Source organism: Poeciliopsis prolifica, unplaced genomic scaffold, assembly GCF_027474105.1.
Source record: "Poeciliopsis prolifica strain line A6 unplaced genomic scaffold, Auburn_PproV2 SCAFFOLD144, whole genome shotgun sequence".
Lineage (NCBI taxonomy): Eukaryota > Metazoa > Chordata > Actinopteri > Cyprinodontiformes > Poeciliidae > Poeciliopsis > Poeciliopsis prolifica.
Genome location: NW_026562519.1, coordinates 21,211 through 36,285, shown reverse-complemented (window position 1 = coordinate 36,285; position 15,075 = coordinate 21,211). Strand labels below are relative to the sequence as shown.

The window sequence follows — 15,075 nt, the reverse complement described above, 5'->3', positions numbered from 1 at the left end:
AGATTCAAGGTCTTCAGTTAAATAGAGCTCTAGTTTGTTCTCCTTCGCCTTCCATGCACTATTACTAACCCCATTTCGTTTGGAAACCTTGTTGAATGTTATCTAACAACTATAGCCGCCGCTGTCTCAGTCCGTCTCCGACTTTCAGTTCAAGCCAACCAGATACTTAATCCCGCTTTATTCTCTGGGTTAAAGCTTCAGAGCCGTTGAGGTGTTAGTACCCGCTGTCCACGAAGCAATCACACTTCCAGCTGATCTCAGTGACTACAAAGCCCAGCTCTCAGTCAGGTCAAACAACACGCATCCGCTCTCTGTTTTTCCTCTTTCTAATTCCGTCCTGTTAGCCGGAGCTCTCAGGTTTCCTGCAGCAGAGTTCAGCTCTTTATTCAGTCAGCGGCGGAGCGCCCGATAGCCGTGCAGCTTCTGGACTACAGTCTCTCCCGCTGCATGTGGAAGGCAGCAGAGCAGGAGAGGAAAGTGTGTCAACCTGCCGGCGCGGCGCGGCGCGGCGCGCCCCCGTGTGCTCGGACAGCTTCGTTTGAGCCAAAGGTTGACGTCGCACAGGAGAAAAGTCACGCCTTCCAAAAGCTACTCAGGCAGCCCATATGGGGACAGCACACATGCTGCTTCTCCTGAAATATATTTGCTAATTTGCTCAATAAAACAAGAGCATCATGATAAGAGTGATCAAGAGAAACTTTATTTGTCATGATTAGCAGATTTTAAAGAAGCAAAACTGTTTGCAAAAAACGGTGAAGGATCGTGTCCTGTTCCTATCAAAACATAGATATTTGTGGAAGTAAGTCATTGTGTGATCATTTATGTGGTTTTTGGGATCAATCAAACTCAAAAAACGGTCGAAAGTTTTATTACCTGTTCATAAAAAAAGATGTAATGCATTATGAGAGCTACTAAGTACATTTGACTCAACAGGGCTTAATTCTAAATCTGATGTACTAAATAGTTAATTTCTGTAGAATAAAAAAATACTGTGAATTCATGAATTCTTAAGCTTGTGCAAGAATTTTAACTGCTATATTTAGGACAAATATAAAGTTGGCTAACTGCGAGCCTCCAGTGCTAAGATGACTAATCATGTGGTCAAAAAGGTAAAAAAAATACACCTCTTGTATCACAAGTTGAGCCAGAGTGAAATAAGAATGTACAACCGAGGGGTAAGTTTTTCTAAGGCCGGGAAATTACACCAAACCTGTAGTTAACTTTTCATATTTCTGGGAAAACACATAAAGGAAAACATTGGATTAGAGAAGAAATAAAAAAAATTATCAAAAGTAGGTCATTTTTAACTATAACAAATCTCAACTGATAACTTTTAAAAAAATCAGCACTGTTTAAGCACTTCATAATATCTCTAATCTTACAGCAGGATTAAAGCTGCACTATGTAACTTTTACAACATTATGTTGTTTTTCACATTTGTAACATTTTAACATATGACATAATAAAAAATTTAGCTTCTCTAACTACCTCCAGTGCTCTTATTGCCATCCAAAGAAAAGCACTGCATCTGGCCAGAACAAATCAATAAGAGCCAGAAGGAGGGTCGTAGTGCTGTCAATCATTCTCATGTATGCACTGCTCAATGTGCTATTGGCAGAGAAAGGACTTATCGCTATAGAAAAAACATTCATTCGCCACCAGTGGCCATGTTAACTAGCCTGATTGTTCATGACAGGCTCTGTTGTGACGAACCAGCTGTAGCCTAGCAGAGAGTAAGGATGTGAGCACCCATTACACTGACATGATTGACAGCGCCGAGACCCTCCTGGCACTGGTTGGTTCTGAGTGTTAGAACTTGGAGAACTGGCAGAAGGCAGAGGAAATTCACAGATGATCTTCATCATATTATAATGTTACATTACTTGTGATATTTTTTTTTATTTGTTTGTCAGGAGATCGTACATTCATTGACATTACAAACATTTTGCAAAACTTACATGACTTCTATTTTATTTTCCCTTAATGAGCATAAATCACCGTACTGACATAATAAAAATGAGAAAAAATACATTAATAATAATAATAATAATAAAGGGGTGGGGGCGGCATTGTGGAGCTAAAATGTAATAGTATTTTACCTTTTTTGTTATTATTTTTTTAAAATAAAACTTAGTCACATGATGGGTCAGTTAAATCATTCTACGCATTATGAAGACAAAGGATTCCACAAAAGGCATCCACTTGAGTAAATTTTGCTGAACTGCCCCTCACTGTTAATGAAATGTTTTCTGTCTTCAAAAACGTCATTACTAGTGATAGTTTTAACAAATATGTTAAAAAAAATTTTTTAATAAAAGCTACATTCTGCAGCTTTAATGTTGATCAAGTTTGTTGTGGGTAGAAGATGGAGTTTGAAGACTTTGCATTATCGTTTATTTAAATTCAGGGTTACGTTTAAAGGTGTGAAAGATAATTTGTCCTCATTTTTTCCTTACATGTCCTCGTGCTGTTCTCCTATTCAGGATCTTTAACTGTGGAAACCTCACTGCATGAGGTATTTCAGTAAAGCAGTTCGCTTAATTTGGTTTAACAGAAAGATAATTAGGAGCTCAGAATAAATTGAACCTCCAAGCTTTACTAACCAGAGGAAAAAATGACACTTCCAAACATTTCCAAGAAATTTATGGTGCCTATTTTTGTATTGCTAAGATCTGAAATTATTGTTGTTTTTTCAAATTCAATTCTAATATAATCACTTGTTCTTATGTTCTTATGCTCTTAGGTACACTAGCAAACATCTCTGAACACACTTCTTCAGGAAGATGTAAGATTTCTCAAAGTTAAGGAAATAAAACAGGTGACCCATGTGTGTGTGTGTGTGTGTGTGTGTGTGTGTGTGTGTGTGTGTTGTGTGTGTGTGTGTGTGTGTGTGTGGGTGTGTGTGTGTGTGTGTGTGTGTGTGCAGCCTTAAAAGGTCACACCTCTGCAGCACAGCAGCACAAACACTTTTGAGCCCACTTGAAATGCCAAATATTTCTAGATACTTTGTTTCAAGCGTTGGGTTTAAAAGAGTTGCCATAGCAACTGCTTCTGAAGTTATGTCTCCATTTATTTTGTCTCACTCCACCTCCCAGAAGCTCCCATGTTGAAGGAGTTTAGTGTGAGACAGATCTTCTCCACCATTTTCAGCTTTTGGAACAAGATTCCAAATCCTCTCCTCCAGGACTTCACAGGTTAAGGGAAACAATGACATAACTGTCCCCTTTACACCTGTCCACTGTAATGTAGTCCTGTCCCACAACCTGACCAGTTGACGGACCTCGCTGCTCTGAGGACGCCGACTTCCTTTCTGTATGTCTTCACCTGTGTGCAGTCGTGCTTCCTCATGCCTTGAGGATGAGGAAGCACGGCTTCCTCCTTCTAATCCCGTCTAGCTCTGCCCCCATTTTTGCTCTCACTCTTGTGATTGGTTGGTTTTTTGCAGTGTCCTTCTCTCTCACACAGCGGTGCTTCGGAAAACAGGTATCCATGTTTGTTCCTTTTCTATTACCTGGATTAAAATAAGAACAAACCAAGCTTCAGGCAGGTCTCTGTTCCAGCAACCTGAAACACAAATACACATAACATGCTAGTTAGAAAATATGAAATTAACTTTCAAGCAAAATAAAAAAAAACAACTTTCATATATCATTACAAAAGAACAATATTTTGTTATTTGTTGTGACTAACAGAAATGACAGGATTAGATGCTTCTCACATTCTAGTACTGGGACAGTCCAGTCACTCCATGTTGGAAGGCCCGTTCCCCCTGGTATGTGGAGTCCTGGGACAGAGCCACATCAAACTGGGACTTGAATTCATCTCCTAAGTAACTGTCCTGGAATGGGACAAGTACATCAATTGGTAAGTTTTTTTAAATTTTCAATCCTGGAAGGAATTAACCATGTGTACATCAAAACTCTTCCGGGAAACAGGAAGATGAACAAACCTCAGTTTGTTTCATGTACAGTGGAACCTTAAAATACAATTTTCATTCATTCATTCCTGCAGCTTGTGTCTTGTGAGGAAAAAAAAAACTTTCTCTGGATAAAATAATAAAAATTTAAATTGTTCCGTCCACACCTTTGCCAAAACATCCATAGCACTAAAAAGAAATCACATTTTTAGTATAAATAATAAAAATGTATTTATACTAAAAATACAAAAAATATATAACTGCTGCAAAAGTTATCCATCTTTTGCAGCAGCATAAATACAGATAAAAAAAATAAGAGTTTCTTTGGAGCATCTAAATGTGGACGTGTTTAGGTTATATTAACACAGCAAACAAATGTGACTTTTTAAAAATCCTTTATCTTTGAGGTATTGAGAAGATAACAAGAGCACAAGTTCAGTCTGTGATCAGATACAAAATTCCTTCTCTTTACATTTACAAAAACAAAACAAAAAGATAGAACAAAGGGGTATTATTTTGGAAAAACATTACTTTGATGTATATAACAATAAGTAAATTAGGGTTAGCGAATAGACACTCTCCGAAGAATGAACCCTCTCTTTTTTAATTCTCAACAAACTAGGATTCTTGCGTATTATGTTTTATTGACATAGGTCACCCATTTGGACCACAAGATGGTGAACTTGTTCAGTTGAAAACGAATTAAAAATTTTAATCTTTCCATCTGATAGATTTCATTAAAACTCTCTATCCATTCTTCTGTAGTGGGAGGCTCAGGGAGGTCACAGTTTTGTTTGGTTTTTTTTACAGACTGCAAGTAGTATTTGAAACAGATATTTTGCGTGGTCAGGTAGGGATTCTGTGTCACCTAGAATAAAGATAGCAAATTTAAAAGGTATTCTTATATTCAAAATCAATCAATCAATCAATCAAATTTTATTTGTATAGCACATTTCAGCTACCAGGCATTTCAAAGTGCTTTACATCATAAACACAAAACACAAAGGCATGCAACATAGAATAAAATACCAAGTTTTTTTTTTTTTTTTTTTTTCCTCTCTTCCCTTTCTTCCCCCTTCCCTTTGACACGGAATTTAAGCGCCTGTTACCGCCGGACTCCGCCGTCCGTTTAACCACGGGTATTCGCCGGGCCCCGTTGCCCACAACAGGAAAAAAAATAAAATAAAATAAAAAAATAAATTACATACATATCCACAAAATCAAATCCATACATATTACATTTCAAATGCAACTCAAAACAGGTGCGTTTTTACTTGAGATTTGAAGGAAGTCAGGGTTTCCGCTGTTTTACAGTTTTCTGGAAGTTTGTTCCAAATTTTTGGTCCATAGATGCTGAAAGCTGTTTCTCCTCTTTGGTTCTGGTTCTGGGGATGCAGAGCAGAACCAGAAACCAGAAGACCTGAGAGGTCTGGAAGGTTGATACAACAACAGCAGATCTTTGATGTATTGTGGTGTTAAACCATTCAGTGATTTGTAAACTAACAACAGTATTTTAAAATCTATTCTTTGAGCTACAGGGACCAGTGGAGGGACTTTAAAACTGGTGTTATGCTCTATTTTCCTGGTTCTAGTGAGAACGCGAGCAGCAGCATTCTGGATCAGTTGCAGCAGTTTGATTGATTTGTTGGACAGGCCTGTGAAGACGCTGTTGCAATAATCAATGCGACTAAAGACAAACGCATGGATGAGTTTCTCTAGATCTGGCTGAGACATTAGTCCTCTAATCCTGGAGATGTTCTTCAGGTGATAGAAGGCCGATTTTGTTACTGTCTTTATGTGGCTCTGGAGGTTCAAGTCCGAGTCCATCACTACTCCCAGGTTTCGGGCTGATCGCTAGTTTTTAGTTGTAATAACTGAAGCTGTGCATTGACTCTAGATCGTTCCTCTTTAGGTCCAAAAATAATGACTTCAGTTTTATTTTTGTTCAGTTGGAGAAAGTTTTGGCACATCCACACATTTATCTGCTCTAAGCATTTATTCAGTGATTGGATGGGTTCAGAGTCACCTGGTGACATCGTAATGTAGAGCTGTGTGTCATCCGCATAGTTATGGTAGCTTATATTATTTCCTGTTATGACCTGAGCTAGTGGGAGAATATAAATATTAAATAAGAGGGTCCTAGGATTGAACCTTGGGGTACCCCACATGTGACCTTTGACCTCTTTGATGAGAAGTTTCCAATTGAAACAAAGAAATCCCTGTTCTTTAGGTAGGATTCAAACCAGTCGAGCACCGAACCAGAGAGTCCAACCCAACTTTCAAGTCGATTCAGTAATATGTCAAAAGCTGCACTGAGGTCCAACAGAACCAGCACTGTGGTTCTGCCACAGTCCGTATTTATATGGATATCATTGAATACTTTGACTAGGCCAGTCTCCGTGCTGTGGTGAGCACGAAAACCAGACTGGAAAGTGTCAAAGCAGTTGGTCATCATGAGGAAACTATTTAATTGTTTACACACAGTTTTTTCAAGAACTTTGCTGATGAATGGGAGGTTTGAGATTGGCCTGTAATTCTGCAATAGTGATTTGTCCAGGCTGTTCTTTTTTAACAGTGGTTTGATGACTGCTGTTTTCAAAGCCTGGGGGAAAACACCTGATGTAAGCGATGAGTTCACGATTTGGATCAGATCAGTAGCAATAACAGGCAGGACTTTCTTAAAGAAATGTGTGGGAAGGACATCCAGACAGCAGGAGCTTGAACTTAATTGACTTATAATTTCTTTTAGAGTTTTATAATTAAGTAGTTGAAAATGGGTCATTTTTTCTGTATTTGTTTTGTTTTGGTACAGCAATGGTTCTGGCTTTGAAGTTGATGTGCAGATTAATCCTCTGATTTGTTGGATTTTCTCTGAAAGAAATCAGAAAACGTATTACAGGCAACATTAGATTGGAATTCAGGTGGTAACGTCACAGGAGGGTTTGTGAGCCTGTCAACTGTTGCAAATAAAGTTCGAGCATTATTGATGTTTTTGTTTATGACATCTGCAAAGAAAGCCTCCCTTCCATGTTTTAGTGTTAAGTGATAGTTACGTAGTTTTTCTTTGTAGATGTCATGATGAACGGGAAGTTGAGTTTTACGCCATTGTCGTTCTGCTCTGCGACAGAGTTGTCTTGCAGAACGAACTATTTGTGCATTTCTCCATGGAGATTTCTTTCTACCAGTCAAAACCTTTACTTTAATTGGGGCAATGGAATCAATGATATATGAAACTTTAGACTGAAAATCATCTACCAACTGATCTACATCATTACAGCTTAAGGGTGAGGAGGAAGAGTAGATTTGATTAAATGTTTCTGCTGTGTTTTCTGTAAAAGAACGTTTTTTGACAGTAGCTGTTTGTCCAAGTGGGTCAAAGAATAAAGAACCTTCAAAGATAACAGCAAAGTGATCCGACAGGGCGACATCAGTTACAGAGACATTGGAAATAAAAAATCTAAGCAAGCATTCAGTTAAATTCTCTCCATGAATACAAATTGGTAAATCTCCAAACTGTCATGCAGTAACTATGCCATTCTTTTCTATGATTTCCATCTTACTTTCCTTTTCAAATTTTGTTTTCACATATAAAGTTGAATGTGTTTTTTTACTCACAAGTCCATTGTATTACCATGACATAATACCTTTTTGGAATTTGCCTGATATGGCATTAGTATTTCTTTAAGCCTGCTCATCTCTATGCTTAATAATTTCCAGATTAAGATAATAACGTACTTGTAGGTATCTATAAAAATTCTGTCTTCCCAAGTTATAACTAGTTTTAGTGTTTGAAAGTCTTTTATTTGTCCTTCATTCATTCATGAGAAATGTGTTATTATGCCTTTATATATCCAGCTACGGAATCCAGAATCTGCTTGATTTGTTTAAAATCAGTATTGTAAACACACCATCTTATAATTCTTAGCGTGTCATGTAGTTTATATTCCTGTTTAATGTCTGTCCAGATTTAAAATGGGGATCTTATCCAAGGATTTTCAGTTTTGAGTTTAATCTGTTCTAAATATTTATTCCCCAAGATTGCCTGTAAGGGGGGTTTGGAATAAGATCCAATTAAATGTCCTTCCATTGGGTATTCTAATTTTTTTTTACAAAGGTTTATCAAGGGTTTAGTTTGTGCAGCATTTTCCGCACTATAAGTCGCTCCGGAGTGTAAGTCGCACCATACATAAAATGCATAATAATTAAGAGAAATACATATATAAGTCGCACCAAAGTCCAAGTTGCATTTTTGAGAGAAATTTATTTGATAAAATCCAACACCAAGAACAGACATGTCATCTTGAAAGGCAATAAAAATAGAATAGAGGCAACAGGTTGAACAATATATGACACATGAACAACGAACAGAGAATGTGCCTGATATGTTAACATAACATATTAGGAGTTATTCAAATAACTATAGCATAAATAACACGCTAACAAGTTTACCAAACCATCCCTGTCACTCCAAATCACTAAATGAAATCTTCGTCCTCGGTGTCGCTTGTAAACAACTTTGTTAACTCCGAAAGTAGAATAGCACAGGCCTGGAGCGCCCTCTTGCGGTTTAGTGTGAAAATAACATGTGAAATGATATAATGATTTGTTAATTTCCACACATAAGTCGCTCCGGAATATAAGACGCATCCCCGGCCAAACTCTGAAAAACAACTGTGACTTACAGTCCGGAAAATACGGTAGTTCTTCAAATGGGGTACATTCATGCCCCCTTTTTCTTCAGAGAGCTGCAGTGTCTTAAATCTAATTCTCTGCTATTTTCCAAGCCATATGAATCTGAAAAGCACTGTGTCCCACTCTATAAATTGATTTTTTGTGATTTCTACTGGTAGGGCTTGAAACAAGAAAATAAATCTTGGTAGTAGGTTAATTTTGACAGATTAAATTCTTTGGGTTAAACTCATGAAGGGGATGAGAGTCCATTGTTGTAAATCCAATCTAAGTTTGGTCAGAAGATCTTCATAATCACCCTTAGATATAATGGTTGTATTTTGGGGTTAAGAACCCCAAGGGATTTCAAGGGAGTTTTGTCCCATTTAAGTTTTAATTCGGCACACAAAGATTTTGGTGGATTATAAGTAAAAGAATATCTGCATTCTTTTCACATTCAATTTTGTCATGGTGGGTTTTAAGAGTCGAACCCACATGCAGAAAACATTCACAGAGAGAAGGAGTAAATGCAATAGTTTATTTACAAAATGTACAAGTTATTGCAAGGCAAAGAATGGATGACAAGAACTAGGAAATCCAGAATGGCTGCAATCAAGAGGGAGAGGTGGTTAGTTGAATGGAGACGGAAAACAACAAACTCTGGAGAATGGTTTGGTGCTTACTTGGAGGCTGAGGCTCAGGATCGGCAGAGGGGAGTGGGTTCCAGGTAAGGATATCGCAAAGGGGGACGTAGGAAGGGTGCTGATGTTGGAGGGCGGACAGGTAGACCAAGTAGGAGGCTCCGAGGACCAAGGGGCAGAGCGGGCTCCCTACTAGAGAGAGATCCTCCACAAGACAGTCCTAGGCCAGAAAACTTGAGAAACCTTCTCCGGAGTCACTCGTAGGGGTCCTGGGAAGAGCAGCAAGAAAACTGGTAAAGAAGGAGCTCAAAGAGACCAAAGAAAACATGTCTCTGAAAGAAACACAGGGACCTGTGTGGGACTATAGGCAACACTCTGGCAGGGAAGTGCTGGCAACCCGCTGCTTATATCCTCCTCCTGGGAGATGGTAATAATCCTCAGGTGCATCCTGTTAAGCCCGTCAGCACACCCTCCTGTCAAGGCATGAAACACTGGGGCCCTCTCCTGGGTAGTTGGTGATGCTGAAAAATGAAAACAAAACCCTCCCCAACCTGGTACCCAACAAATTTATAACCTGCAAATTCACCAAAGCTAATTCAAGCTCTGAAATAATGTAGGCAGTGATGTATTTGGTCTGCTTATGTATACCAACACATCATCTGTACATAGCGCCACCTTTTGTGCATCACCAGAAATGTTTACACCTTTGATATTGTCAGTTTGCCTCAATAGTTGGGCTACTGGTTCTATGCAAACGGCAAACAAAGGAGAGAATCTGTATCCTTGTCTCGTGCCACGCTCTAAATCAAAGGTATTTGACAGATCATTTTTATCCGTGCATTTGGTTTTGTGTATAGTGACCTGATTATGTCAATAAAATCAGAGTGAAACCAAACTTCTCGAGTACTTTATATAGAAAGTCCCAGCTTACTGTATGGAAAGCTTTTCCAGCATCGAGGCTGATCACCGCAGTTGGTGGACCGTCCATTTGTGCATTGGTTTGTGAATCATTGGTAAAAGATAAAAAAGACGGGGTCTCGGAGGTTGAGAGCCTAACAAGTAGGAGAGTTGAGATTTGGTAAGAAAACCTTTTTCAAATAGAGAAGTCAGTCTATCATGGATCACTTGAGCCGTTTCGAAATACAATGGGACAGACAAGGAAGTGTAAGAGGAAGAATCCTGTAACTGTCTTAAGCCTTCTTGTATATATGCTGTCTTGTCCATAAGAACTAATGTGTTTCCCTTATCCGCTGGCTTAATGATAATATTTGTATAATCAGCCAATTGTGTCAAAGCCTGTTCCTCTTCTGGGGTGAGATTGAGCACTGTCGGGCGGTAGCCCAAGTGTTTTACAGAATCAACATCTTCCTTTATTAAAGTTTTCAAAGCTGATGGTAACTTGGAGTCATCCGGTTCCCAGCCAGAAGAGGAATGAAAAGGTTCAGGTTCAGTGTGTTGGGGGCCCCCAAAGTGAGTTAAAAGTTTAAGTCAGCGATGGTAAGCAGTCAGATCACACCAAAATGTATGTCTGGTATGTGAAAATCCGGATGAAGATGGGACAAATGATAAACCATGTTTAAGGAGTTGTCATTGAGGAGGAGTCAGTTGGAACCAAGAAGAAAGATTTAAAACATCTCGATCCGCTATATGGGGTGTCGCTGCAGGTTGGTCAAGCCCAAAAAAAAAATCCAATGAGCCCACATTGCCTTGGCCGTTTCCGGGGTCCAATGAATATTGTCCGTCATGGTACCAAATAAGGAGGACGGTAAGCGTGGGATGTGCAAGCCTGTTTCCTTGATATGGTAATTGAGAGTACGAAGGGTGCATTTGTAGTTAGGTGGAAGACCCTCTGCAAAGTTCACACAAGGGATAAAGATCCGTGCATGAGGAAAGACTTTCTTTGCTGCCGAAACAAGACCACCAATCTCCACGCCCAATAATGAAATCATTCTTTGGGACTTGTTACAAACCCCCAATGAAAGAACCACTGTGTGCACAAGATCAGAGGAGGTAGTATTATGCTGAAGAAGGAACTTAGCCTTATGTACAGAAGCACCTGGAAAAACTTCTACTTGAATCCTGTCATCAGCCACATGTGGAAGACATGAGAGGTTAGAGTCACCCAGTATAAGAACCGGTCACCATACACGAAGTGACCAATTTCTAAACCGGTCTCCTGAATGTAAGGTTCTCGAGTAAAGATTTGGTGAAGAAGCAATAGCATCCGTCATTTCTGTTTCCATTAACTCACCTACGGGTGGGGTTTTATCGTTGGAATCTTGGGGGATTAATATCCATCACCTCTCTCGCTCCCTCATTTCTGATTAAGAAAAAAGTGGCTTCCAGATTCACCTCCGATGCTAGTGTTGATGTTGGAAGTGCGGGAGCCATTTGGGGAGAATCAAGATCCATGTTCTCCATACATTGTCATTTAGTTTCCGGAAGAGAAGGTGACTCCCGTTCACGGCGATCGGTGATAGATGTATTAGTGGGAGAGTCAAGCTGTGAATCTCTCAAAAAATCCTCCAAATCTGACAAATCCATAGGTTCCTCCTCTGGGTCACGTGAAATTGGTGGTTCGTCAATTGTTCTCTCCAACCTCGTAGCTGTGGTAGTAGAGGCATCTTCATAAGGAACAGAAACCTTCAGGGGAAAAAAAAAACCCTTGGTATTTTATTCTATGTTGCATGCCTTTGTGTTTTGTGTTTATGATGTAAAGCACTTTGAAATGCCTTGTAGCTGAAATGTGCTATACAAATAAAATTTGATTGATTGATTGATTGAGGAAGCACAGGACTTACAACTCCCGTAGCAGAAGCAGTCTCAGTGGAAGGAGGAACTTTGTAAGACTTGGTTATCTCTGTAGGCACAGTTGGTTGTCCGGACAGTGATCGCCATATTATTTCTAAGCATTCCATCGCGTCCGTCAGTGTATCCTCTTTTATTCTGGGACGATCCCGTCTCACCCAACATGTTGCAACAGTCAGAGATTGTTTCCAGTCGTCCAGTGGTAGACATTTGAGTATTGTACATGCATTCTCTTGAACCTCATGATAATGGTGGTCCAAAATTAGGACAGTGGTTTGAGTCCAGTTGTGAGCATTGTACTTTGAAAACGAATTCACATCAGAGGTAAAGGCATAGGCTGGACGGACACCTCCAATCAGTTCATCCTGAAGTTCACGTATGCGTACTGGAGTTGGGGTGTTTGGTTGGATGTTGACATGTTTTAGAAGGTGTTGTGCTTTGATGTATTTTGAAAGAGCTCTAACCAATCGTTGGAAATCCGTGAGGTCCTTATTTCTTCCTGATACCATAATTCTAAAAAATAAAAACACAATTCAAATCCAAGTAAACGTACGTGTTTGTCTCAAGAAAAGGTAATGTAAGTTGAAAAAACATCTCAATTCCTTAACTATATATTGTATATATCTGTTCCTTTTTCATAATCTGTAAAAAAAACGGATTTCATGGAATACAGAACCTTCTGTATAAAAAGGTAAAATTAAAGTGTAGAGCTTGAGGATTGTATGTAATCCAAATCTATCGAAGTCACTTGAATCTAGAAAGTATTAAAACCGCGTCCTAAATCTGTAGAATAATTAAATTCCTTCAATAAAGTTTTTGAATTAGAGCACCTCCAAATCAGTACTTCGGCGAGGTATTCATCATGAACATATATTTATATAAACACATATTGTTGAAATAAAATGTTAAATTAGCACAATCATACACAGGCTAACCTTTACGTTAAGACAAACTTAGATAAAGATCCAAACTAAAACAACTGGTGATTCTCTGAAACTTACATAAATTTCCAATCAGAAGGTAGTCTTATACTCCCAAAGGAGGGTTTTCAGACAGGGAGCGTGTTTGCTATCAGAATAAGAAATTCTTTACTCAGAGTTCAAGAGTTCAGGCAAACATTAAAAACTATACAAGTCTTTTACAAAATATAATCAAAACATATTAAGATATTTCCTTAAGCATTAAACAGCATGTTTTGAATTAGTTAGTTTTAAATTCAAATGTATAAGTTACTATTTTCTAGTATTAGATTTTGTTTCAGTAAAACACAAACACGTTCTAGTTCAATCTCTGAGGCAGAAAACTAAAACAGGCCCAGGTCATAAATTTCATCTAGGGAGTTGCAGAAGACTCCTGGTATGGCAAAGACCCAGTTTGACAATCCATATATCTGCCTTTGGGGCTCTTTAGCACGAGATAATAAAATTAACATTAAGACAGGAAAAACACACCTTCTAATTGCATAGGGAAATACACAGCCTTATAAAAAGATTTGCTTACAACAGAAAAGTCGAATCTCTTTGTGCTGAGTGAGTGATTCCCAAAGATGCATCTTTGTTTTTCTTTTTAAACTCATTGCAGGTATTTTTCTATTTGTCATTTTTGAGAAGACTTTTGATTTCTAGGTGACATGCTTATTGTAACAGTCTGTTTGCATTGATTTATCTGGATAAAGCACTAGATATCTGAAGTCTGATGTCGTATGATTGCTCTTTTCTCCTGCGCACGCTAAGACTCAAGAATCTGGGACAACAGAGGAAAATCAATGAGCTAAATCAAGTTATTCCTCTTTAGTTCTTAACAATATCCACATATATACCCATATATATATATACACACACACACACAAACACATACACACAATATACATACATTTACACGTATACACACAAACATATGTAATTATATGTATGTAAGTATGTTTATACATGCATAAGTACACACACATATATACATACACATATAAATGTACAACATCCACACCCACTTATCCATAAAAATATGATTATACAGTATTACGTAACTCAGTCAGATTTTTCAGACAACACTATATTCCAAAATAAAAAACGAAGAAAACTATTTAGAAATGGAAGGTATTCATACAAACTCAGACATCCCAATATATTGAAAGAAGGTCGAGGAAAGACAGAGCATAGGGGAAACCGACGGATCGGGCTGCAGCTCTGTCTCCCTCCACTCCCGTCAGTCTAAACTGAAGGGATACAGGTGAGAAGGGTGGACTAATAAGAGGAAAATAATAATAAGAGTAAAGTATAAGTTGCGGAAATAGGGAAAACGGTCTAGGGACCATCTGCGTCTCCATCGCCGCTTAACGGCAGCAGAGCTGCAATGCACAGGCCATATTGCCCCCACGGCCCCCGAGGCCGAGGCCCTCACCGCTCATTCAGTCCCAGAGGTGAGTACGTGTCCAGTCTGGCCACCCAGACTAAGGCCGCCTTACGCCTTTTGCCCAGGGTCCAGGTTGGGTCATGTTCTAGGACCATGACCCTGACCGAGCTCCAGCCGTGCTGTGCGAAATGCACACTTAGCAGGGCGGTCGGCTTCCCCTTAAGCCATCGGGCAATATCTCGTTCATGCAGAACCGGTCTGGCCAGCATCGTGTTCGCCGTGTGACCCACAAACCTTCTCCTGCAGAGATGGCACTGAATTAAATAAATGCAATTTTTGGTTGGCGGGACCACATAAACTTTGTGGGTCCGGTGGTTCAGCAACCATTTTTGGTGTCTGAAGCACCAGCCCAGGCCAATGAGTGTGCTCAACTCAATCTGCAATCTGAGTTTCGCATGAACAAGATGGTCCTTCCGGTTCCTGTTTCTTCTGAAAGCAGGCACGACTCTCCTACCGGTCAGCCTTCCACTAACGAACTGAAAGTCCCTAAAATTTTGTTTCAAACCACAGGCCAAATCGACTGTAGCAGGTGAGTAGGTGGTGATGAAAGGAAGTCATGGTCGTGTCATCCTTGGGCCATCTGGAATCAGAGAAAACCCTCTAACACCTCCTTAAGAAAGACCTCTGGTACCC

The 15,075-nt window shown here is 39.3% G+C and overlaps 1 protein-coding gene across 1 annotated transcript in view; it reads right to left on the bottom strand.

Annotated features, from left to right (window-relative positions):
- Positions 1-495, bottom strand: part of LOC129355759 (homer protein homolog 3-like) — a 29,060-nt gene extending 28,565 nt beyond the window's left edge. The window contains exon 1 of the mRNA XM_055025378.1: positions 70-495. The gene's annotated coding sequence lies outside the window, so the exon portion shown is untranslated. The remainder of the gene's footprint in view (positions 1-69) is intronic.
- Between the last annotated feature and the right edge of the window lie 14,580 nt (positions 496-15,075).